Below are 24,650 nucleotides of genomic sequence, written 5' to 3' on the forward strand. Positions count from 1 at the left end.
GAGAAAACCCCAACAATCAAACTACCCCTTTGAGCAAGCACTTGGTGACAGTGGGAAGGAAAAACTCCTTCACCTGGTATTCCCTCCCAGGAAGTCTCCCATCCACGTACTAACCTGCCATACACGGCTAAGCTAACATTAGACAGGACTGAAAAACACTGAAAAAAGGTGGCCACACCGTAGCAAAGTGTTGTCCCACTTTTTCAAACCGATTACTGCTTAAAATGTGACCATATGAAGTCCACATGAGGACCACGAAGACTGAAGGTCAAATTGTTGCTGTTTTTATCACCTCTGTACCAACCAGCTTCCTGTTAAGGTACCTGGCACTCAGATGTTAGCAGCAAATCCAGCAAGTCACGGACGTTTAAAGTCGAAGCCATTGCAAATCAGCACACTGCCCAGTAACGTCTCCATAGTTTATCCCCGGTCAGTTACATGCCAAGAGCCCCCCATAAGCCTCGCCGCTAGTCTGGTTACAACCAATCAAAGTTCCTACAGACGTTACAAATTCTCCCACGGCCCGTTCAGTTACTCTGTACAGGTTATTCAGTGTTTTCTGCTTCACATGTGAGTCACAGGTGAGTCACAGGTGTGTCACAGGTGTGTCACAGGTGTGTCACAGGTGTGTCACAGGTGAGTCACAGGTGTGTCACAGGTGTGTCACAGGTGTGTCACAGGTGTGTACTCTATAATTCTGTCTTTATGGACATTTTCAACAACATCTTCCATGAGCTCATACATGTCGTCACACCTACACTCACATTTGTAGTTGAATTTTTGGGAAATCGTTAAACTGGTGAAGCTTGTAGCCATTGATACTTTAAAAAAGAACATTTACACTAGATTATATACATTAATACTTTCTGGCAACTGATTATAGATTTAAAGTTATGCTGGAGGGAAAAAAATCTAATGTCCACAGAAAGAGACTGCCTCAGTGAATGCGCCTGTATTAGCATGGCACAACTTTACATCATTTTAACTTTCAGTTCTGACCAGACGAAGAAGATAAAATGTTCCTAGCTTATGTTTTACCTGATACCTCAGTAAGTTCATTACACAGAAGGAAACACCGTGAAGCTGTAAAATAAGCAGAGTGTGGATATTCAATAAGACGTGTTCCCATGTTCAGCTGCAATCGTTTCGTTGGGGAAGGTGTGACCCAGCAGCTACTTTTCCTTTTTAAAATGCAGCTAAATCTTCATACGGAGCTGCTAAATTTCCTAAACAGTTTCCCAACGTACCCATTTGGGACCAGCGTTAAAGCCCAGACAGGATAACAAACAAGCCAAGAACACAAGGAGTGACCGGCTTGTTGTGCACTTCTGCCCTCTGAGTGAGCCTCGGCCGATTCGTCAGTTTCTGCTCTCATGACCTGCCGTCCGTCCTTCAGCGGCCTCGACGTTCCAACTTCAGTCCAATCTCCAGCACACAGATAACTAGCATGAAGTTTCCTTCAGGGAACAAAAACAAATATACCCTTTCAACTCAAAGCAGATCTGCAATAATCTTGCTATAATGAAATTTGACTGTGCGAGTTCATAAGATGTTTGCTGCAGTCCTGGTAATCCTTTCAAATTGCTTTTCATGCAGAAATGAAAGTTGGTGCCATTTCATAGATGGTGGATTACGGTTCTGCCTGAAACGCACCTGATGAACCCAGGCCCGAGTCTCGGTGCCTGGACTGTAGCAGCTCTGCGCACACTTCAAGGTGAAGCGTTTTCACTGAAACAGCTTCGATTCGTGCAAATTAGGATTCGGTAAGTGCGCCGTTTCACATCTTTGTTCAACTTTACTGGCACTTTCCTTCATGCAACACGAGCGGAGAATATCGCCTTTTCCAAAAATTCTGCGTCTGTACCCCTTCCATCTTCTCTCCTCTTCTCCCTTCGTCTGATATTCTGCTCACGCACAACTGCGGCAGCCCTCCTCCAATCGCTGGCATTAATCCACACCTCAGACCCCCCAGACACACTGTCTGCTCTCCCACAATGCACCTCAGCTCCAAAACTTTCCCAGACACATTTGGCCTTCTCTCTATCACTTACCTCTCCCTCCCTCTTCAACCCCTTTCCTTTCACTCGGTCTCCCCGTGGCTCTTCATCGTCCAGTTTCATTCGCTCTGCCTCTTTCTTTCTCAAACTCTCTAAATTTCCCCTTTTCTTTCCATCTATTCAGCCGCAGCCTGTCTGACAAAAGTATCTCCTAATCTTCCCCAGAGTCCGTTTGACATGAAATGGCGGCACCGCAACGGTCCGACGCTGGCCGTCCTCACGCTGGAGTAGAACTCGTCCACCTCGCTTGGTTTTTCAAGTTTTAGATTTGAAAAGCATTTTAATGTGACGGACGTTGAGCAGACTGATGGAAAAATGCCCGTTTCACCGTTAGACCAAGACAAAATGAAGACAACAGCAATGAGTTTGTCAGAATCTATGAAAGGTTCACGGTTACTTTTATGATTCCCCATAAACAGAAAAGTTCTACCAAAAACATCAACAACAACACGATTGAGCCAAAACATCTCCGAACTAAACACAGAGGAATCCCTTTCTGAAATAAGAGTTCATGTGACTCTCATAGTTTTGATTTTCTGGCATTTTTTCAGTTAGTTTCTGCTCCTCAAACCGACCAATCCCACCTGCCGGGTCACCTGGTCTTCCCGTCTGCTTCCACTCTGCAGCTCAACCCTGTGGTATAACCCAGGACGTCTTCATGCCTTTGCTCCTTTTATTAAACTTTGAATTCGGTCCTTTTTGCGTTTTATAAATTACGCTCGTGTGTTGCTTTTTACAGCCTGCCTTTTGTGTCGCTCTCTTGGGACCGATGAATGGAATTCCTATAAACTGACAACAGACTACGATGTTATTCACCGATGTGCTGAAAGCCCCATTTTACATTTGTTTAGCGGCGGACTTGTGTTGGTGAAGAGGACGAATGTACAGGGATTTATTGGAGAGCCAGAAATCAGATATTTTCATGATAAAGAAACAGAAACATTTATTTAAGAGACGTGAGTCAAAGTGTCTCCTGAAGGCCGCCAGGAACGAACTAATCAACTGTTTTCCAAATCCTTAGTGGGATGCCAAGCTCCTTAACGCTCTTGCACTGCACGGTCACTAATTTACTAATTACTCATTTTTTCTCTGGCACTCAGTAAAGACCCTCTGCATTACTCAGCATCTGTCGGCTTGGCCTGGCGATCTCCCCTCTGATGGCGTTTACTTCACACGGTTTTAACGTTGTGTGATCTCGTTTGGCTCCGGTCTTGGGAATCTCGTTTCTTGCACTGGGAAGACAAAGCTAAGAGGATTGAAAGTGAAGCTGCAGGCAGACATGATGGGAAGTAGATAGAAACTGGAATGAGTCAGTCCTGAGAGATTCATCCAAGACGCAACTAATAATGAATGAAGTGAATTTTATTGTGATGAGATTAGGACGAGGCATCCTGACCTCACCAAAAACCAAATGATGGATGATGCAAAATGTTACATTTCTGGCATCTGGTTGCATAAAGTCGTATAACTGAATTTGCACTTAAGATTAATGCTGTCATCTTTTATAACAAAAGGACTTCTTTGTTTTCCTGGAAGAAGATGAGAAAAAAAGCTGTCTTTGGCCCAGAAAGAGCATCCCTATCAACCATACAGCTGCGTCAGTGTTCGATGATCTAGTCTGCTCTGGGGTGATGAGGGAAAATGAGTTTAAGAAAAATCTCTCCTGCACACAGAAAGGTGTTCACAAAAGCACGATTCGGTACCTTTGCACTAAGATATAATGTAATGCAAACAATCGTACGTGTCATGTTCGAGGTGGACGATGACTTGAGGACGTCTGTGTCTATGCAGCTTTTGTATATCAGCAAACAAATTCATGGGTCTAACCCTCCCGCACGGCTTTGTTTGCCTTTCTTGCCGTCCTTTTGTTTCCTTCATCGTACCAAACGCTCCCTCGTTCTCTCCTCCTCCTCCTCCTCCACCCGCCCCCTTCTGCACAATCATTTCCCCCTCTCTCCATCGCTCTGCCTGCCCTGCAAACATACTCCACCCCCTCTCTTCTGTTGGTGTCCTCATCTGACCCTTCTGGGCCTGGATCCCTGCCAGTGCCCATTCGGATCGGGCACAGCTGGTGCTGCCGCCGCTGTGTTGTCTGACAGACATCTTCATAGCCCTGCTTCGCTCATTTTCACGGTCTCAGTGCATTCGTTGTACATATTTCTGTGTTACTCCACATAATGATCCCATCCTTTCGAGGGTGAGCTATCTAATTGGATCTGCTATTCCTGAGAAAATGTGACGAATTAAAAAAGAAAACACAGTGAGGGGGAAATAAACACAAATGTGTCTGCCATCGCAAAAAAGGACAACACAAAGACAAGATGAGGAGAAGGGGCATTCGCACTCCTCTCGCTTCAATCGGTTGTCATGGGTCGGTAAAGACCAGGAAGTTGAGGGCGTGCGCCTGCGGCTGATTGGACGGCTCGCTTGGTGCCGATAAGCTCAGTGAAAGCAAAGGACTAAAATCAATGTGTGCTGCAAACAAGCTCAGATAACACACGTCTGCAGCACAGTAACAACAAGTAAATGCTCATGTTAGGAAATGCAACAGAAGGATGCTCGTGCACAGGTGATGAAGATACGGGGATAATATGAGAATGTTTATTATGCCCCATCCATGCCCATCAGCTAGCAGCTGCAGCTCGAGCCTATGTTTGAAATGACAACTTAGTTTGATGCCAACCAAAGGAGCTGTGTGGTTCAGCAGGTGTGGTTTTCACTGAGCTCACTGAGCTCACGGCTAATAAACTCGATCGACCGCCTTCACAGCCACAGAGAAAATAAAACACTGTTAAGGTTTTCAATTTGAAACTTGACGCTTGAGGCCAGATAACAGGAACAGTTCTAAGACTGGATGACACTTCATCACAAATTACTGAGAATTCTCAATCCTGATTGGCTGGTTTGGCTTTTGTCTGTCGGATACACAACAAAGCACATTTTTGGTAGAACATGCTAGCGGGCGTTGTTATTGCCGTGTTTTCCGTACTATAAGGCGCTCTTAAAATCCTTTAATTTTCTCAAAAGTCGACAGAGCCCCTTATAATCCCGTGTGCCTTATGTATGAACTCTGGTTGTGTTTACTGACCTCAAACCGATTTTATGTGCACGGCGCTCAAAAATCTGTCAAATGTTTCAGTACGACTTTGCTAAGCTACGAAGCCGCACCGCTTGATGGATTGTCGGAGCATTACGGCTATCGTAGGCGGAGCCTCGCGGAGTGATACGTACTGTGCGTCAACGTAATATTACCGTATTGTGTCTATATAAGGAGCCCAAAATGTCCTTCAACGCACATATTAAACAAATATGTAAGACTGCGTTCTTCCATTTGCGCAACATCTCTAAAATTAGAAATATCCTGTCTCAGAGTGACGCTGAAAAACTAGTTCATGCATTTATTACTTCCAGGCTGGACGACTGTAATTCATTATTATCAGGATGTCCAAAAAACTCACTGAAAAGCCTTCAGCTAATCCAAAATGCTGCAGCAAGAGTCCTGACAGGGACTAGAAAGAGAGAGCATATTTCTCCTGTTTTGGCTTCCTGTTAAATCCAGAATTGAAAATCCTGCTCCTCACATACAAGGTCTTAATGACCTTGTAGTACCATATCACCCTATTAGAGCACTTCGCTCTCGCTCTCTAAAGCATATAGTTAGGGCTGGACCAGGTGACCCTGAATCCTCCCTTAGTTATGCTGCAATAGGTGTAGGCTGCCGGGGGATTCCCATGATGCACTGGGTGTTTCTTCTTCACTCACTATGTGTTAACAGACCTCTCTGCACTGAATCATATCTGTTATTAATCTCTGTCTCTCTTCCACAGCATGTCTTTATCCTGTCTTCCTTCTCTCACCCCAACCAATCACAGCAGATGGCCCCGCCCCTCCCTGAGCCTGGTTCTGCTGGAGGTTTCTTCCTGTTAAAAGGGAGTTTTTCCTTCCCACTGTCGCCAAAGTGCTGCTCATAGGGGGTCATATGATTGTTGGGTTTTTCTCTGTACCTATTATTGTACAATATAAAGCGCCTTGAGGCGCCTGCTGTTGTGATTTGGCGCTGTATTAATAACATATAATTGAATTGAATTCAAAATGGCTCCTGTTAAGAGACATGCTCGCAGTCGCGCAGTAGAACATGGGAACAGAGCAGCTGTGAGAGATTTCAGCATTAATGAATTAACGGTACAGAAGTGGAGGAAGCAAGAAGGATGAGTTGAGAAAAGTTTGACTCATCTGACTGTTTGGTTTCACTTCATGCGCCTTATTATCCGAAAAATATGTATTTGACTTATTTGGACTGCAGTTCAGCTCTTTTTTTTTCAAAGCAGCTCTTTTTAACTTGTGTGGATATTATACATGCTGAGGATATGTTGGCCCATTTCCGTTGGAAATGCCTTTTGGTTAAACTGTCAGCAGGGAATTTGCATTTGCACGGTTACATTTTTAAATAGCTTTAATGCACATAAAAACAGCTGCTTGTTTAAGTGAAAATACATTGATGAGTTTTGCACTAATAAAGAAGTATTTTGTTTTTGTCTCGTGTCAGTTATATCGTTAGCGCAAATTTTCAAATATATATTGGGATAAAGAGTTTTGGCCATATTGCCCTGAGCTTTAAGCTCCAGTTACAACTGTTGTAAATCTGGGCGTCCAAATAAATTAGCAGCATAATGGGTGAAAAACATACATTGATAATTCTGCCTCATGCTTGATTTTGTAAGAAGACTGCAGGGCTAAATGTGGTCCTTTCACACCGAACGATCAAACTCAAACAGGTCTGATCAGACTGGATCCACGAGGACGGTTAAATGTTTTCAGCAGCTCAAGGTTGTGTGAAACACCGTTTGTTAAAGGTTTAAGAAAACTCCTTTATACATTATTAAAACCATTTCATTCAGAAAATGAGTCCGACCCAACAGGTTTCAGGAGTCGGTGTATTTCCTGACAGAGGATGGAAATGTTGTAAATGATTCATATCTAATAAAAAAGGGGAAAACATGCAGGTTAAGCACATTTTAGAGAAATGACAGCGTGATGACTTAAATCTCTGTGGGTTTGTTTTTAATGATCGGCCAACAAAGTTCACACATGTGGACAAATCTGCCCGAGAGCAGAGCCGCTCAGAAACAGCTGCATGTGACCAATCAAATCGCGTCGTGGGTTTCATCACTGTCCAATGAGTCAAAGTGACTTTACGTTTGCTGTGGCGCCTGTTTCTGGTCATGAGCGTAATCGTGTGCAGAGCGAGATCCCTGCAGGTCGCAGTCTGGCGTGACAACACGTCCCCTCCTGTTGAGCGCCTCCTCTGCACCCCTCAGCTGTAGCCAGCGGGTGCATTTTTTTTTAACACAATGGGAAATCTCTCAAATTTCACCCAATCACAGCAGCTTTGGAGCTTTAATGCATTTGGGGGATTTTCTGGTTTTTTAGCAGATCCTGAAAAACCCTGATATGTGAATTCCCATTACTATCACTTACTTTTGAATCATCAAATAAAGCAAACATGAATAATGCCCTTAATGATATAAAGACAGTGATGCAGAGATCACTGTTGTACCAACACTCAGCAGTCACATCTCTGAATCACTGCAACAAGATGGCAGCTTCAAGCATGTGGGACCAAAGCAACGGCTGGAACAATTCCTACAACAACACTTTGCTTTTAATTTAGCTTTACTGGCTAATTGGCTATAAGATGTAATCTAAAAAGTGCACATTTAAAAAAAAGACACATTTTTTGGATTATTCCTACAAAGCTGTACTGGAACGGTGGTACTGTCTGCGTCAGAGTTCATTGTAACTATACAGTGTTGAGGTTGTGATGGCTGCAACCACACAACTGAGATATTAGGTAATATTCATTTGGTCTTTTGTCTTATGTTCACGCTATGCTCTAAAACTAATTTGATATTTTGAGTTTACCTGTAATGCATGACAGCACTAAGCTACAGCCCAAATGGTGGCATAGACTTTGCATTGTTTGTTATATTGATTATATTTCTGCTCTTTCTGAGTTACCTGGCCTCCGCTCCAGTCCTTCCTGGTTTGACTGAAAGAGGAGGCTGAGGGTGGAGCTGGTTTAAATGCAGAAGCCAATAAAGTGGACTGGACCATCTATTGTGATCATGCAGGGGGAATGGGGTTCTTCTTGAATGATGGTTAGCTGTTATCTCTTTAGTTTTCACCTTTGGTGTATATAATGGTTTGTTCATTTGCTATATAACTGGAGCTGTTTCTCATTTGGGCAGGTCAGTTTGTTGAGTTATGTTTTTGTTAAGTAGCTTTTGAGCAGCGTTCTGTTAAATTAACCTCTTTTATGGGCCTACTTGGTTCTTAAAAACTTTATTTTTGTTATTTTGAATTTTTGTAATCATCTTGTCCTTTTTGGGGGTATAATAAATAAAATAAATAAAATAAAATAAAACCCATTTTTTTGAAGATTACATTTGTGCCTGTGTGTTCCTGGCTGCTTGGATCATGACAGGTTTATTTCTATGAGGATGTTTTACATACAGACCAATCAAAATGCAGTAAACAACACACACACACACACACACACACACACACACAGCCATTGTTTTCTAGCTGCTTGACTAATAAAAAAACAAAAGACAAAAAACTATTTTATATCTTATTGTAATTTTTCACACACAGAAACAAACTGAACACCAGCTCCATGCGAGTCTCAGCACTTCCACATCTATATATAAAGTCACTGCTGTGCCACACGTGTAAATACTACGGTGTCTGAGAGGGTTCAGCTCAGCTTTGAGCAACTGTAAAAAGTGGATGAAATATGTTAAAAACCTCTTACTGATCACACATTGTTGAATGTGTCCCCTCTGCAATGCTTTTCATGCAGTACGTTGCATTAAATGCAAAGTAATGCAGTCACTCCACAGAAGAAACACTCGTCTCTTCCACAGCGATTAAACTGATGCTAGTTGTTTCAGGTCTTGCATGTATAATAACGTTACCAAAGCCCAACGCAGGGGTGACTGTCAGTGATGACAAAGGTGTGTGTGTGTGTGTTCGTTCCTGTGTACTGGTGTTTATTATATATATTTTTTCCTGGATTGAACATTTGTGGTTCAGCACATCACAGAAATACAACACATGTTACTGAGAATGGTCCTAGAACATTTGCACATCATTACATTGAAACAAATATAGATTATGATTTGTTGTATTGATTTTTTTACCTACTTGAGATTAAATCAGTTCATCCCCTGAGAAAGACGATCCTGGTACTACTGCATTAATATTTTGCAATGCCTTTAAATGTAAGACAAATATCAGTCATTAAAAATATAAATTTATTAAGGTACAAATTGGATTAAAAAAACTACTATGCGTATAAAAACGATCTATATAACCTGCACTAATATCTTTAATTGATTATAGAGTTTAAAGCCCTGATTTACTAAAAGCGTCAGCGTTGCACAGACCAATCATCTACTCCTTATTCTGGCTGCTCTGTCACACCAACCCTCTGCATTTCCTCCTCCTCTACATCCACGAATCTTCTCTGTGGTCTTTTCCTCCTGCCTGGCCTCATACTCAACATCCTTTGTCCGACACACCGACTGTCCCTGAACACATCCAAACCAGCCTCGCCTCTAACTTTGTCTCCAGCCACGTGATCTGAGCCGTCCCGCTGATGTACTCCGTTCTTATTACTCCCAACCCAACGAGAACCTCAGGATCTCCAGCTCTGACCTGCTGCCTTTTTGTCACAGTCTTCAAACCATCACAGTTTGTCTGACCAACAGCTTCTTTTAACAATATATAAAAACAATAATATGTAGGCATTATTTAGAAGTAGAGATTTTCATCAAGAAATGCTGAGCTCAAAGCTGATTTCGAGCCCTTGGAGGCTCTGAGACTACAGATGCTGTATATTTGACTCCAGTCTTTGAAGGAAAAGCTGATCAGTGCTTGGAGGCAACACAAAACAAGTTTTTTTCAGCGTGACCCAGTTGCTGTGTGAATCTTCCTTTTTTGTAAGATAACACGAAGTAACCGTGCCCTCCTCATGCCCTCCTCTGTGTCTTCCTCTTCTCCTCTGTCTTGTCCATTTACCAGTCCCCCCTGTGAAGGACGACCGCTGTGCGCTGACAGCCTGGCTGCCTGCCATTTGTTACTGTGTCAGTCGATTTTCCAGCCGTCCCCCTCCCTCTCGTATCTACGCCCTGACAAATGCATGATGGGTATTAGCAGGGCGGTCGCGAGCACAGTCTGCTTTGCTGCCCAGCAAAAAAATGACTGCACGAGAGAAAATCTTTGCTTCTGTGCAACATTATGCTTAAAGATGAGATTTGTCTGTTATAGCTCTATTCTAAAGACAGTGCAAGTTACCGCTGATTTGCACCGACGTCGCAAAACTGTACCATCTTGAATCCATCTCAAAGGATAAAACAGAAAGATTCCACCAACAATCAGCAGCACTGGCATTCATCAGAAAATACAATGTGACATTGGGCCTACAAGGATGCTGACAAAAGTTCCAGAGAGCCAACAGCCAGGGAGGCTGGCATTGACCCAAAGAGAAGCACAAAGAAAAGTCTGATCATCAGCAAGGAGAGATCAGCATTCTTTCAAGGCCACGGTACACTGTAGTGAGCTAGAGGAAAGGGTTTCGCAAAAGGAGGCAGTCCTTTGATGCTATAACCCAACTAAGTGACCAAAGTGTAGTTTGGGAGCTCTTGTTTGTAACTGATTTTGTTGGGTGTGTTCTGAGATGGTTCTGGTGACTTCTAGTCGTTTTCACGGCCTCAGCGTATTCCTACTGAAGGCTACGCAAAAGCTGGAGGAACCCAGATGAGGTTGTCTATCTGCACATCCTCTGATGATGTCAGTAACTTCCTCATTTTCCGAATCTCTGTTTAAACTGACCACGTTCACTTGAATGCCACCAAAATACCTCTGAACTGAAATGTACAATCTAACAAAACCTTTCGGGTTAAAAGCAGATTCCTTCAAAACTGTCACTTTATTGCTAATTTGTATTTGTCCCTCTTCTCAAACAGCCAAACAAGCTGGTCCTTGTCAAAGGATCATCGATCCCAGACCTCGGCAGGACCACTGTTACAATACAATTCAGCAACATTTGAGTCATGTGTGAATGATCCTGATGCTGTTGTTAGTACATTTGTAAATAAATTAATTAAAAAATAGATGATTCTAAAAATAAAAGTCAACTTTGGGCAAAGGAATAGAAACTCATCAGCCGAAGTCTTGGAAAGATGAGGATAAAGTGAATGATACCCATGAATTCAATTCAATTTTCCAATTCAATTTTATTTATATAGCGCCAAATCACAACAAAAGTTGCCTCAAGGCGCTTCATAGATACAGAGAAAAACCCAACAATCATATGACCCCCTATGAGCAGCACTTTGGCGACAGTGGGAAGGAAAAACTCCCTTTTAACAGGAAGAAACCTCCAGCAGAACCAGGCTCAGGGAGGGGCGGGGCCATCTGCTGTGATTGGTTGGGGTGAGAGAAGGAAGACAGGATAAAGACATGCTGTGGAAGAGAGACAGAGATTAATAACAGATATGATTCAATGCAGAGAGGTTTATTTATATTTGTTTAATATGTGCGTTGAAGGACATGTCCTGGTCAAAAATGACTCCAAGGTTCCTCACAGTGTTACTGGAGGCCAAGGTAATGCCATCCAGAGTAAGAATCTGGTTAGATACCATATTTCTAAGCTTTTCAGGGCCGAGTACAATAACCTCAGTTTGATCTGAATTAAGAAGCAGAAAGTTAGCGGCCATCCAAGTCTTTATGTCTTTAAGACATTCCTGCAGTTTAACTCATTGGTGTGTGTTATCTGGCTTCATGGACAGATAGAGCTGGGTGTCATCTGCATAGCAGTGTAAATGTATGCTATGTCTTCTAATGATGCTGCCTAGGGGAAGCATGTATAATGTAAACAGAATTGGTCCTAGCACTGAACCCTGTGGAACTCCATAATTAACCTCAGTGTGTGAAGAGGACTCTCCATTTACATGCACAAACTGGAGTCTATTAGATAGATATGATACAAAACACTGCAGCACAGTACCTGTAACACCTACAGCATGTTCTAATCGCTCTAATAGGATATTATGGTCAACAGTATCGAACGCTGCACTGAGGTCTAGCAGGACAAGCACAGAGATGAGTCCACTGTCAGAGGCCATAAGAAGATCATTTGTAACCTTCAATAAAGCTGTTTCTGTGCTGTGATGAACTCTGAAACCTGACTGAAACTCTTCAAATAAACCATTCCTCTGCAGATGATCTGTTAGCTGTTTGACAACTACTCTTTCAAGGATGTTTGATATGAAAGGAAGGTTGGAGATTGGCCTATAATTAGCTAAGACTGCTGGGTCTAGAGATGCTTTTTAAGTAAAGGTTTAACTACTAATTCCATGTAAAGGTAAATGCAGCTGCCATGACATCACCATTAGACATTAGTTACACTGTAAAAAAAAAAAAATCTTAAAAAAACGTAATATTTCGGGAGCTGGGGCACCAAAATAATACCAGAAAATAACAGAAAATAACTTTCTCATAAAAATACAGTTATTTTCAGTAATGACAGTTTGTTGCCCTAATTTTACATGGGATTTTGCCTTTTTCAAGTGCTTTTAAACATTAGATTTGGAACATTGCAATGTGATTAAACAATGAAATTACCTATAAACAAGGTCAATGAATAATAAGGTCAATATGAATAATAATACTTAAATGTACAGAAATATACAGTTAACAGTTGGTTTAAATAATAATAATAATGGATTGCATTTATATAGCGCTTTTCGGGGCCCTCAAAGCGCTTTACAATTCCACTATTCATTCACTCTCACATTCACACACTGGTGGAGGCAGCTACAGTCGTAGCCACAGCTGCCCTGGGACAGACTGACAGAGGTGAGGCTGCCATATCGCACCATTGGCCCCTCTGGCCAACACCAGTAGGTGGAAGGTGAAGCGTCTTGCCCAAGGACACAACGACCGAGACTGTCCGAGCCGGCGCTCAAACCGGCAACCTTCTGATTACAAGACGAACTGCCAATAAGAATCATTTTATATATTTTTCCACAGCATTACATTTGAATTTAACAGGTCAATCTTTCAAATAACGGACAAATATTTGTGAATGTATTTTAACAATCTAAATATGCACATGTACAGACAAATATATTTAAAAAACAAGAAAATTAGGTTTTATTACATTTACACTGATTTTACGTTAATTTACATTTGAAAAGTAAAATCAGTCTATTTATGTGAATTTAATGATATTCAAGAAAAACAGTACAAAACTGTAAAATACTTTTATATTGCATTTTTTTTACAGTGTAGTTAGTTAAGTCTCATTAAGCCTAAAGAGAAGGATTTTCACACGTGCATGGAAGGAGTCAAGTGTGGATCTTAATTCAATTCAATTCAATTCAATTCAATTCAATTCAATTCAATTTTATTTATATAGCGCCAAATCACAACAAATGTCGCCTCAAGGCGCTTCATAGATACAGAGAAAAGCCCAACAATCATATGACCCCCTATGAGCAAGCACTTTGGCGACAGTGGGAAGGAAAAACTCCCTTTTAACAGGAAGAAACCTCCGGCAGAACCAGGCTCAGGGAGGGGCGGCCATCTGCTGCGACCGGTTGGGGTGAGAGAAGGAAGACAGGATAAAGACATGCTGTGGAAGAGAGACAGAGGTTAATAACAGATATGATTCAATACAGAGAGGTCTGTTAATACATAGTGAGTGAGAAAAGTGACTGGAAAGGAAAAACTCAATGCATCATGGGAATCCCCCGGCAGCCTACATCTATTGCAGCATAACTAAGGGAGGATTCAGGGTCACCTGGTCCAGCCCTAACTATATGCTTTAGCAAAAAGGAAAGTTTTAAGCCTAATCTTAAAAGTAGAGATAGTGTCTGTCTCCTGAATCCAAACTGGAAGCTGGTTCCACAGAAGAATCTTACTGTGGGGATACTGCTCTCTCATTGGATGACATCTCAGAGACTAAAACACACTTTGTATTAATATCGTTTATAAGTCCAGTTTTCCTCAGTTAGTCAGTGAGGAGCATATCTCACATAAGATGCTATAATCAATAAGAGCTGATTATCATCAGGACAGTGTTTGTTGAGGAACGTTTCTGCATCCAGATTTCCAACTAATACCAGAGTAGCTGACCCCTGCTAGCCATGAGAATCATGATCCTCCTGCATTCATGTTTCAGGTCTACACTATACACACCCTCTAATTAAACCTTAAATTCTATATTGGCGATGTGGCACTTCCTGACTCGGCACTGAAAGTAGGCATTTGTAAAGACGTCGCCTCAAAGTTGTTAAATGACAGTTTCACCATTCATGATGGATCATTATTCATCAACAGCTTCATAATGGGCAAAGTCTGTGAAGTGCTTCCTTCGGTGTATGCAAATGAGATCTGCTGTAATCACACTGTGATAAAGTAATGGCTTAGTGGACATCCCTCACTAAAGCCTTGCCAGTAGCTCGGTGCAGAGGGCCACAGGATGTGCTGGGAGGCTGTCACTGCACCAAACAGGTGGCGTCGAAAAACAAGAGGAAACGAGGGGAAAACACAGACAGCCAATTATTTGACGCTGACCCAAAACATCCAATCAATTTGTAAAGAATTTTGTGGTGTTTTAAACCTTTTTTTAAGGTTCATGGCTAATAAGGACCATTCTGAAATTATTGATGACGCTAAAACGCTCTAAACCTTGACCTGCAATTTTCTGACGTCATGTGAGGCATGATGACATAGTTCTGTGACTCCCCCGATATAATAAAACCCTGCCAGCTTCAGGTGATCATCTTGTGCACATTAGACCATTTCCTGTGGCTGCTATTAGTCTGCTGACCACTTCCCTATCTTGTGCGATGTTAGGATCCAAATTTGAGGGTAACAATAATCAACTTCTCTGAGAACTGAACCGACCTTGACGTTGGGGTTAATCACCTGTGGCGAGAGCTGGATTTCCAGCTACGACCCAGATGCGCAAAAGAGGTTTCAGTACAGTTTCCGAGCATAAACACAGCACATCAGGTCGACAGCACAACAGCACATAAAGTCCATACCAACACCATCTTCACTCACCTCACTCACTCACATCTCACTAGACCCCATTCCTACAAAATTGCTCAAAGAAGTCCTGCCATTGATTAATTCTTCGATCTTATATATGATCAACCTATCTCTAATAATCGGCTATGTACCACAGGCCTTCAAGGTGGCTGCAGTTAAACCTTTACTCAAAAAGCATCTCTAGACCCAGCAGTCTTAGCTAATTATAGGCCAATCTCCAACCTTCCTTTCATATCAAAAATCCTTGAAAGAGTAGTTGTCAAACAGCTAACAGATCATCTGCAGAGGAATGGTTTATTTGAAGAGTTTCAGTCAGGTTTCAGAGTTCATCACAGCACAGAAACAGCTTTAGTGAAGGTTACAAATGATCTTCTTATGGCCTCTGACAGTGGACTCATCTCTGTGCTTGTCCTTCTTGACCTCAGTGCAGCGTTCGATACTGTTGACCATAATATCCTATTAGAGCGATTAGAACATGCTGTAGGTATTACAGGTATTGCACTGCAGTGGTTTGTATCATATCTATCTAATAGACTCCAATTTGTGCATGTAAATGGAGAGTCCTCTTCACACACTGAGGTTAATTATGGAGTTCCACAGGGTTCAGTGCTAGGACCAATTCTGTTTACATTATACATGCTTCCCCTAGGCAGCATCATTAGAAGACATAGCATACATTTTCACTGTTATGCAGATGACACCCAGCTCTATCTGTCCATGAAGCCAGATAACACACACCAATTAGTTAAACTGCAGGAATGTCTTAAAGACATAAAGACTTGGATGGCCGCTAACTTTCTGCTTCTTAACTCAGATAAAACTGAGGTCATTGTACTCGGCGCTGAAAAGCTTAGAAATATGGTATCTAACCAGATTCTTACTCTGGATGGCATTACCTTGGCCTCCAGTAACACTGTGAGGAACCTTGGAGTCATTTTTGACCAGGACATGTCCTTCAACGCACATATTAAACAAATATGTAAGACTGCGTTCTTCCATTTGCGCAACATCTCTAAAATTAGAAATATCCTGTCTCAGAGTGACGCTGAAAAACTAGTTCATGCATTTATTACTTCCAGGCTAGACTACTGCAATTCATTATTATCAGGAAGTCCAAAAAACTCACTGAAAAGCCTTCAGTTAATCCAAAATGCTGCAGCAAGAGTACTGACAGGGACTAGAAAGAGAGAGCATATTTCTCCTGTTTTGGCTTCCCTTCATTGGCTTCCTGTTAAATCCAGAATTGAATTCAAAATCCTGCTCCTCACATACAAGGTCTTAAATAATCAGGCCCCATCTTATCTTAATGACCTTGTAGTACCATATCACCCTATTAGAGCACTTCGCTCTCGCTCTGCAGGCCTACTTGTTGTTCCTAGAGTATTTAAAAGTAGAATGGGAGGGAGAGCCTTCAGTTTTCAGGCCCCTCTTCTGTGGAACCAGCTTCCAGTTTGGATTCAGGAGACAGACACTATCTCTACTTTCAAGATTAGGCTTCAAACTTTCCTTTTTGCTAAAGCATATAGTTAGGGCTGGACCAGGTGACCCTGAATCCTCCCTTAGTTATGCTGCAATAGATGTAGGCTGCCGGGGGATTCCCATGATGCATTGAGTTTTTCCTTTCCAGTCACCTTTCTCACTCACTATGTATTAACAGACCTCTCTGTATTGAATCGTATCTGTTATTAATCTCTGTCTCTCTTCCACAGCATGTCTTTATCCTGTCTTCCTTCTCTCACCCCAACCGGTCGCAGCAGATGGCCGCCCCTCCCTGAGCCTGGTTCTGCTGGAGGTTTCTTCCTGTTAAAAGGGAGTTTTTCCTTCCCACTGTCGCCAAAGTGCTTGCTCATAGGGGGTCATATGATTGTTGGGCTTTTCTCTGTATCTATGAAGCGCCTTGAGGCGACTTTTGTTGTGATTTGGCGCTATATAAATAAAATTGAATTGAATTGAATTGAACTCACAAACCATATTGCCCCAGTATGGCCTAGGATGGTGATTGCATCTTCTGGGTATCGGGTGGAGGTAGAGGACTTGTCTCGGGTGCAATCTGGTGGTGCAATCTGGATGAATGGCCGATTACACCTGGACCCACAACACCAACAGCCTGGTAAGAGCGGCTGCACCTCCTCCGTGTCCTGAGGAGGAATAACTTGGACTAGAAGCTCCTGCTGACCTTCTACTGACCTACTCTCTCCCCTTCTACCTCAGGGGAGAGCGTGCTCTCCTCCTGCTGTGGCCACTACTGAGAACAGGGCAGAGGGTAATTAACACCGCCCAAAAACAATGGCTGCCATCTCCTGTCTCACAGGATACCCCTCGCACCCCACCCACCAACTGTTTGACCCGCTGCCCTCAGTCAGGTCCCACACCTCCAGACTCACTAACAGCCTCTTCCCCGGGTCACTGTGGACAAACACTATCCCCCCAAACCCCACCCACCCCACCAAGCTGAGCTGCGGTCTAAGTAAGCCTCATCACTCAGCTCACACACGGACTCAGACCAAGTCTTTTCTTTGCAGCCTCGAATGTTTGGCCGTTCTCTTCTGTTTGCTTGTCATTCCTGCTCTCCACTATTTAGATTTTATTCACACAGTTGGTGTGGAACGCTGACAATTGTACACGGACAATGACAATAAAGGGCTATTCTATTCTATTCTATTCTATTCTATTCTAAGCCCTCACAACAATCATGCACTTGATGAATCTGATTTTAATTGCTGGTTTTGTTCTACAATAATACTGACCAACAGAAGTTTGACGCCTGATATCTGTGCATTAGCATATGTACATAGGTCACAATGAACTTGTGCTGACTCTACCTTACTGTGCAACCAGATTAATCTGAATTAATCTGTTTACAAGACTTTTATGCACAGAAAGAAAATGAAAAATCAGATTATTTAATTATTTAACTGCTACTACACACCACACAGGTGGGACAGACCTCTGAGATGCTAGCTTTACCGGCACAGTAGATTCATTTTCGTTAATTATGTTAAGAACTTCCATACAAAAGCTTTTATTAGCTGTTTATGTGGTAACATATAATCCCGGTCTGACACCTGGTAGTTCGTGGTGCCCTCATCTATTTTTGTTTGTTAAAGGTGGTCAGCAAACAGGTTTCAGGTGCATGACTGCCACCTTCCAGTAGTAGTAATGTACTGCATTCTATTAGGGTACTGGCAAAAAATGAAGGAAAATATATATTTTACACAAAAAATGGTAACATTTATGTAATAAAAAGAATATCCCGCCTATCTAGATTTAAACTAGTCTGCATGAACTGATATCAAAATCAGAATCAGCAAAGGACAAGACTCTGTCATCCGCGTTCATTTGACCAATCATCGGGCTTTTTACTTCGTTGTTTTTCTAAGCTGCTCAAAATAAATCAGATATTTTTCTGAAATTTAGATTCACTGTTTCACTTCTACCAGCCAACGTTTAAAACAGCAAACAACCTGTTTGACAGTTAAAAACTGTTAACATGAGTCTGCAACAATCAACAGCAGGTCTAGTTACGTTACAGAAGCAAAACAACAGCGAGTTATGATTTCTTTAAAGTTCTTATTATTAATAAGATTATTATTAATTACCAATAATATTAAAATCACACAACTAAAACGTGTGGGTCATACTCATGTTTACCTTTCTGTCTTACTTTTACTTTGTGCTGTGAAGCTTCAGTGATTATAAGTTCAAACATTTGAGTTGGTTTGTAATTCAATTCAATTCAATTCAATTTTATTTATTTATATAGCGCCAAATCACAACAAAAGTCGCCTCAAGGCGCTTCATAGATACAGAGAAAAGCCCAACAATCATATGACCCCCTATGAGCAGCACTTTGGTGACAGTGGGAAGGAAAAACTCCCTTTTAACAGGAAGAAACCTCCAGCAGAACCAGGCTCAGGGAGGGGCGGGGCCATCTGCTGTGATTGGTTGGGGTGAGAGAAGGAAGACAGGATAAAAGGCATGCTGTGGAAGAGAGACAGAGATTAATAACAGATATGATTCAATACAGAGAGGTCTGTTAATACATAGTGAGTGAGAAAGGTGACTGGAAAGGAAAAACTCAATGCATCATGGGAATCCCCCGGCAGCCTACATCTATTGCAGCATAACTAAGGGAGGATTCAGGGTCACCTGGTCCAGCCCTAACTATATGCTTTAGCAAAAAGGAAAGTTTTAAGCCTAATCTTAAAAGTAGAGTAGTATACTAAAAATAATACAAAAAAAAATCATTTGTTGTGTTTCAATGCATATTCACACAAAAGTACATTTTTGTAACACATCAGCAGTGAGCTGCAGCCCACATGATGGCATACAGTCTGTTTGTATTGTGTGCTATGGTGACACGGGGATATGATATATTAATGAATATAATAATTAATAATTAATATAAATTCCTCTACAAACAGTTGGTCTGGTCACAGTATACTCAATGATGGTTTTTAGTGTGCTCTGTAATGTCTGTTCTCATTTCAGAAAAATATCTGATTTATTTTGAAAAAAAGAAGAAGAGTGTGTGTATGTATATATACGTGCATGTGTGTGTAGATATATATGTATGTATGTATGTATATGTATGTGTGTTTGTTACTTGTAATTATTACTGCCTGTTACCTGTGGTAATACAATTTATAATTTATATATTCTGTATTCAGTTATGAAGGCTCTAATTGTTGTTTGCGAGCTGCCATTGAGATGCTTGTATGTGTCCGGGGCTGTTGATGGGTCTGTATGTAATGATGGGCGTAGCTGCGGGAAGTTTATTGTTTTTTGATGATGAGTGAGTATAGGGGTGGGATTTAATAAGTTTTCTTCGTCCCACTCCTTTTTCAGGCAATTTTTGTTTTTTGTTTTGTGCATTTTATGTTCAATATAGGTATTTGTTGTGCCTGAAAATGAACAAATAAATGAAATGAATGAATGAATTCTTTCTGGGTTAGCTGGCTGCCGCTCCGGTTCTTCCTGGTTCGGGTGAAAGCGGAGGCTGGAGCTGGTTTAAATACAGAGGCCAATAAAATGGACTGAACCATCTGTTGTGACCACGCAGGGGGGAACGGGGTTCTTCTCAAATTATGGTTCGCTATCATCTTTGTGGTTTTCACCTTTGGTGTACACGTGGTTCATTCGCTTGCTGGAGCTGGAGCGGTCTCTCATTTGGGCAGGTCAGTTCGCTGAGCTCAGCTGGTTCTTAAAACTGCTTGTTTTTGTCATTTTTTGAATTTTTGTAATAATTTTGTCTTTTTGGGGGGTAAAAAAAACCCTTTTTGTTTTTGAAGATTACACCTGTGCCTGTATGTTCTGTTAGTGCCCTTCATCACACATGAACACTTCTTTGCGTTCTCTTCATGAATCCTATTTGTTGAGGTAAAACGTTGTGCAGTTTAGCACTTTTGGACTACACACACATGGAATTGGTACACTTTGTTTGTATCTGTTACGCAGAGAGGCACGGTGAGGGAAACATCAGACTTCACTCTATCGTAACTGAAGTAATTGTTTTATTGTCTCTTGCCAACATCATGCACATATTGGCTGTATCCCAATTCAGGGTCTGCAGCCTCAACGATCCTCAAGGGCCGCGTACTTAAAGACCGCTAAGGCCGGAAGTGCGAGGCTTGTGAAATGGGACGGTCTAGCCTCCGTTGCGCTGCCCAGGTTGCCTAGCAACCATGATACTAACAGCTGGAAGCGTTTCATACAGCTTTGTTTGACAGAAATGAAGGAGAAAATCTTTTGTTCATTTGTTTGTTTCTACATGAGCTTTGATCATTCTCTGATTAAGCTCAGCTATTGAACGGCGTATATTTTAAAGTAAAGGCTTTAAAACCAAGTTAGTACAAACGTCACTAATGTCACATGACTTTGCCGACATGTGGCCAACAGGAATGTTTTAATGTTCTTCGTTATTAAACATTCGCACATAAATAAGTGACATAATATTCAGTTCTTAAAGTTTACTCTTCGGCGCCCCTCGTTTTTTTTCAGCAAAATTATCCACACCCACCGCCGCGCTATGCATTCTGGGATATGTTGGGCCACGAAGTCTACACCGCCACGTCCTTAAAATTCAGGTAAATTAAGGACACATTTGAGGGCCGCATTTCGAGCAGCCTTTGAATTGGGACAGCCTTCGTCGCGTCGCGGTGACGTAATCGGCCTTAAAATGCGGCCTTTAAGGCTGCAGACCCTGAATTGGGATACAGCCACAGACAGCAACTTCTCAAAATGGCCACCAATCCATTTCCTGCTCCCTTTAAATACTCTAAAGACCACACCTTCTCAATACAGACTGGCCTATAAAAGAGCTGCAATTGAGGCAGGCCTCCTCTTTACTGGGAAAACAAGATGGCCACCGCAGAGGTAACCTGCAGAACACTTTGTTACATGAATGCTTCCCAACAGTATCATTGTCATGGTCCCCGTGTCTGCCCGGCCAGCTCCACAAGGCCACATGTGTTTGGTGTGCATTCTCCTCTCTCCTCCCTGCCAGGGCGGAGCTCACTGCAGGCTCCCGCCCTTGGCACACACCTGCATCTCGTCAGGCTCTGATTACGGGTTGGACTCTTAAGGCCGGGATGCAGACAGCCTCACCGCTGGATGATTATGCGAGACACATTAGTGAACCTCTGCCTCGAATCCTTAAGCTTTGTAGACTTGCTGCGATCTCCGTGTAACCTTATTTTCTCCTGTGCACAGTTTTCCTCGGACCCGTGACTAACCTGTTATTTCAACTGCTGTAAAGAAGAAGAGCTAGCGTGTTTGTGACTCCAATAGGACCCCCGTTCCCCTCACTGTATATATCTGCACCTGGTGATTGTGTAGTTAAACGTTGTTTTCCCCTGAACTCTGCTCTGCGCCTGAGTCCTACTACACCGCATGACAATCATGGACTTTTTCTGCTTCTTGAGGGCAGATTAAATAAAAAGCCTGGAATATTTCACACCAACTGCAAATAAAGATGCCATTTTACAAACATCTTGGCTCATCAGTTACAATTTCATAAGTCTGCAAAACTCTGAATTCTCTGCAAAGAACAAAATGCAAAACGCTTCTGAAGGTTGCGACTCCGACAACGTTAAGAAAATAACTAAAGGTAAGTCTTCGCTCCTTTGTGAGAACAAGATGAACAAATACAAACGAGCTCGGACCTTCTCGTGGTGTAATGTACAAATCTGTAATATTAGCTGAGTGAAATCCAGTTTGATGTTGCTTTGCTGTAAAATGTGGACTCCATTTAAAAGGATAATTTACGAGGTAAATTTGGTAATGAGTAAAGCAATAACAGATAAAAACGCTTTTTCTTTTCACTGCACGCTGTTATTCTGTGTGATTCAGAGGAAAGCACAAACTCTCTATGCTTAAAATCAGCCCTTTATTGTGCATGTTTTTCATGTAGAGCAAAGAAAAGACAGATTTAACTCTGTGTACACCGTCCTCTAACTGCAAAGAGCTGAAAAGAAACGTGGGCAGTTTAGCCGAAGTGAGAAAACCATTGATTTTCACATGCTTGTATGAACCTGTATTCAAAATCGATGAATACTGCACTTCCAGGATTGAATGCCTACATGTCTGTGGATCACGTGCGAGCTGTCGGCTGCTCCTCCACAAGTGTCACATCAAAAGAGAAAGGAGACTGAGATAAAAAGCCAAACAGATTTGCAGCCATTCAGTGCAGTGAATGTGACTGGCTGACCTTTTGTGTGTCCTCACGGCCTTCAGGAGCGAGTTCTTCCACGAACACTCCTGTGAACAGAAACAATGGCAGAAGCTGAGCACAAAAGGAGACACCACACAAAAATCTTTCTCCCGCTGCCATCTTTCACATCCCGATTCATTCTAATGTTAGAAACTGTACCAACTCATCTCCATAATAAAGGAAAACCTGAGATTTTCCTAATGACAAAGACAAACATCAGAAGTAGAACATCATTTTGGATGCGTGTGAAAGCCAAAGGAGATCCTTTGATTAAAATTCCTTTCTGATGTACTGGAAGCACTTGACCTTCAATTGGTGTAGTGAGCTCCAGCACAACATTCACTTAGCTCGCCGATGCCTCGATCAATTCTCGACAGGTTCAAAAGACTCCGAGTCAGCCTTTCATCAGAGTTCATTCAGCCGCCACCCTTAATGACGCCTTGATAAATTCCTCAATAAAGCTGCAAACAGACTCTGCTCTTCTTTCTACAGCTGCTGCAGGCCACACAGTCAAGTGTATGATTAAGACTGCATGTCAGATTCATTATGGGGAGAATGAGAGAGGTCGATAATGTACGGCAGGAAGACGAGCTTTTATTCACAAATCAGAGAAGCTGGGTCAGCGGTGTACTAACCGTATGTGCAATTAAAAGCTTTCCAGTGTTCTACAAATAAGTTGAGTTGCCAGTCGTCTACTGAAAGCATTAACGTCTCGGTCACACAGGCATAGAGATTGGTTGCCATCAGATACTAGGGAAAAACGAGTATTTCTTAACCTGTTGCTAAGCCCCTGTAACACAGGCTGGTAACCACTGATTACAGTGCTGAAACAAAAACGCACTTCCTTTGGTTGCTGGCAGATTGCAGCAATCGTCCACAGACTTGAGAGACGGTGAGCGGTCTGCAAACACTTGTAAGCTGCTTGCTAAGAAACTGTGATATTGTAGAGTGCAACGCAAACCAGAAACTGACACCTTCAAAGTAAAAGTTGTGCCGTGTGCTAAAACCAGCCTGTTTCTAATGGTGCCACTTTTACAAAGCAGACAATTTGGCAATTTCCACGCAAACTATAGGAAACACCTATAATCTGCTAATGACCAAAGCAATCACAAGGAGGTCTTTGCAGCCTACTTGGCCCAGCAGCCTTCACCAGCCAGTTGGGAAAAAACATTTCTGTTGGTTGCCAGGGGTTACACTACACTGGTCTGTAGGCCAAAGTCACTGAGACCTACAACTCAACTAACAAGAAAAACATCAGCGGGCAATGTCAAACGCAATGCCTGCTGCCAGGGTCTGCATACTGTTTCAGCTTGTTCAGCCAAATTTATTTAACCCTTTAAGACCCACCATAGAACCAAGTCCGCCAGAGCTTATATTATATTTTTACATGTTGTGGAGCCATTTGTGGCTATACATACAGTTGCTATACATCAATACAACCATTACAGCCTAGATTTTAATAATATGTCTGCATTAAGTGCATAGTAATTACATAAGTTGCAAAAAAGTGCAATAAACTACAAAAAAATTGAAAATCGTTTTTGTTTTTTAACATATATTTCTAGTTAGAGAAATTTAAGAGGCTTATCCCTCAAAACTGTAAATACAAAAAAGTTGCACAAAATAGTTTCCCACCACAGGAAATTTATTTTGAGTGTCTTCATAGTTTTATTTTTGAAATACACCAATTTTTATATACTGCAGGAAAAATGAAAATAAATATTATAATGCAAATTTGCAAAAAAGCAGCATATGCA

At 41.9% G+C, this 24,650-nt stretch overlaps 3 long non-coding RNA genes across 3 annotated transcripts in view; 2 read left to right on the top strand and 1 right to left on the bottom strand.

Moving 5' to 3' along the window:
* Nucleotides 1–24,650, top strand: part of LOC146504563 (uncharacterized) — a 173,416-nt gene that overhangs the window by 50,945 nt on the left and 97,821 nt on the right. The window lies entirely within an intron of this gene.
* LOC146504571 (uncharacterized) lies at nt 477–3,705 on the top strand. The gene is made up of 2 exons (XR_014877946.1): nt 477–581; nt 681–3,705. It is a non-coding gene; the product is annotated as an uncharacterized LOC146504571 (long non-coding RNA).
* The window catches only part of LOC146504572 (uncharacterized), an 89,276-nt gene continuing 86,927 nt past the window's right edge, over nt 22,302–24,650 (bottom strand). Inside the window, exon 3 of the long non-coding RNA XR_014877936.1 lies at nt 22,302–22,940. This is a non-coding gene — a long non-coding RNA (uncharacterized LOC146504572). The remainder of the gene's footprint in view (nt 22,941–24,650) is intronic.

Source organism: Neolamprologus multifasciatus, chromosome 14 (genome assembly GCF_963576455.1).
Source record: "Neolamprologus multifasciatus chromosome 14, fNeoMul1.2, whole genome shotgun sequence".
NCBI classification, from domain to species: Eukaryota; Metazoa; Chordata; class Actinopteri; order Cichliformes; family Cichlidae; genus Neolamprologus; species Neolamprologus multifasciatus.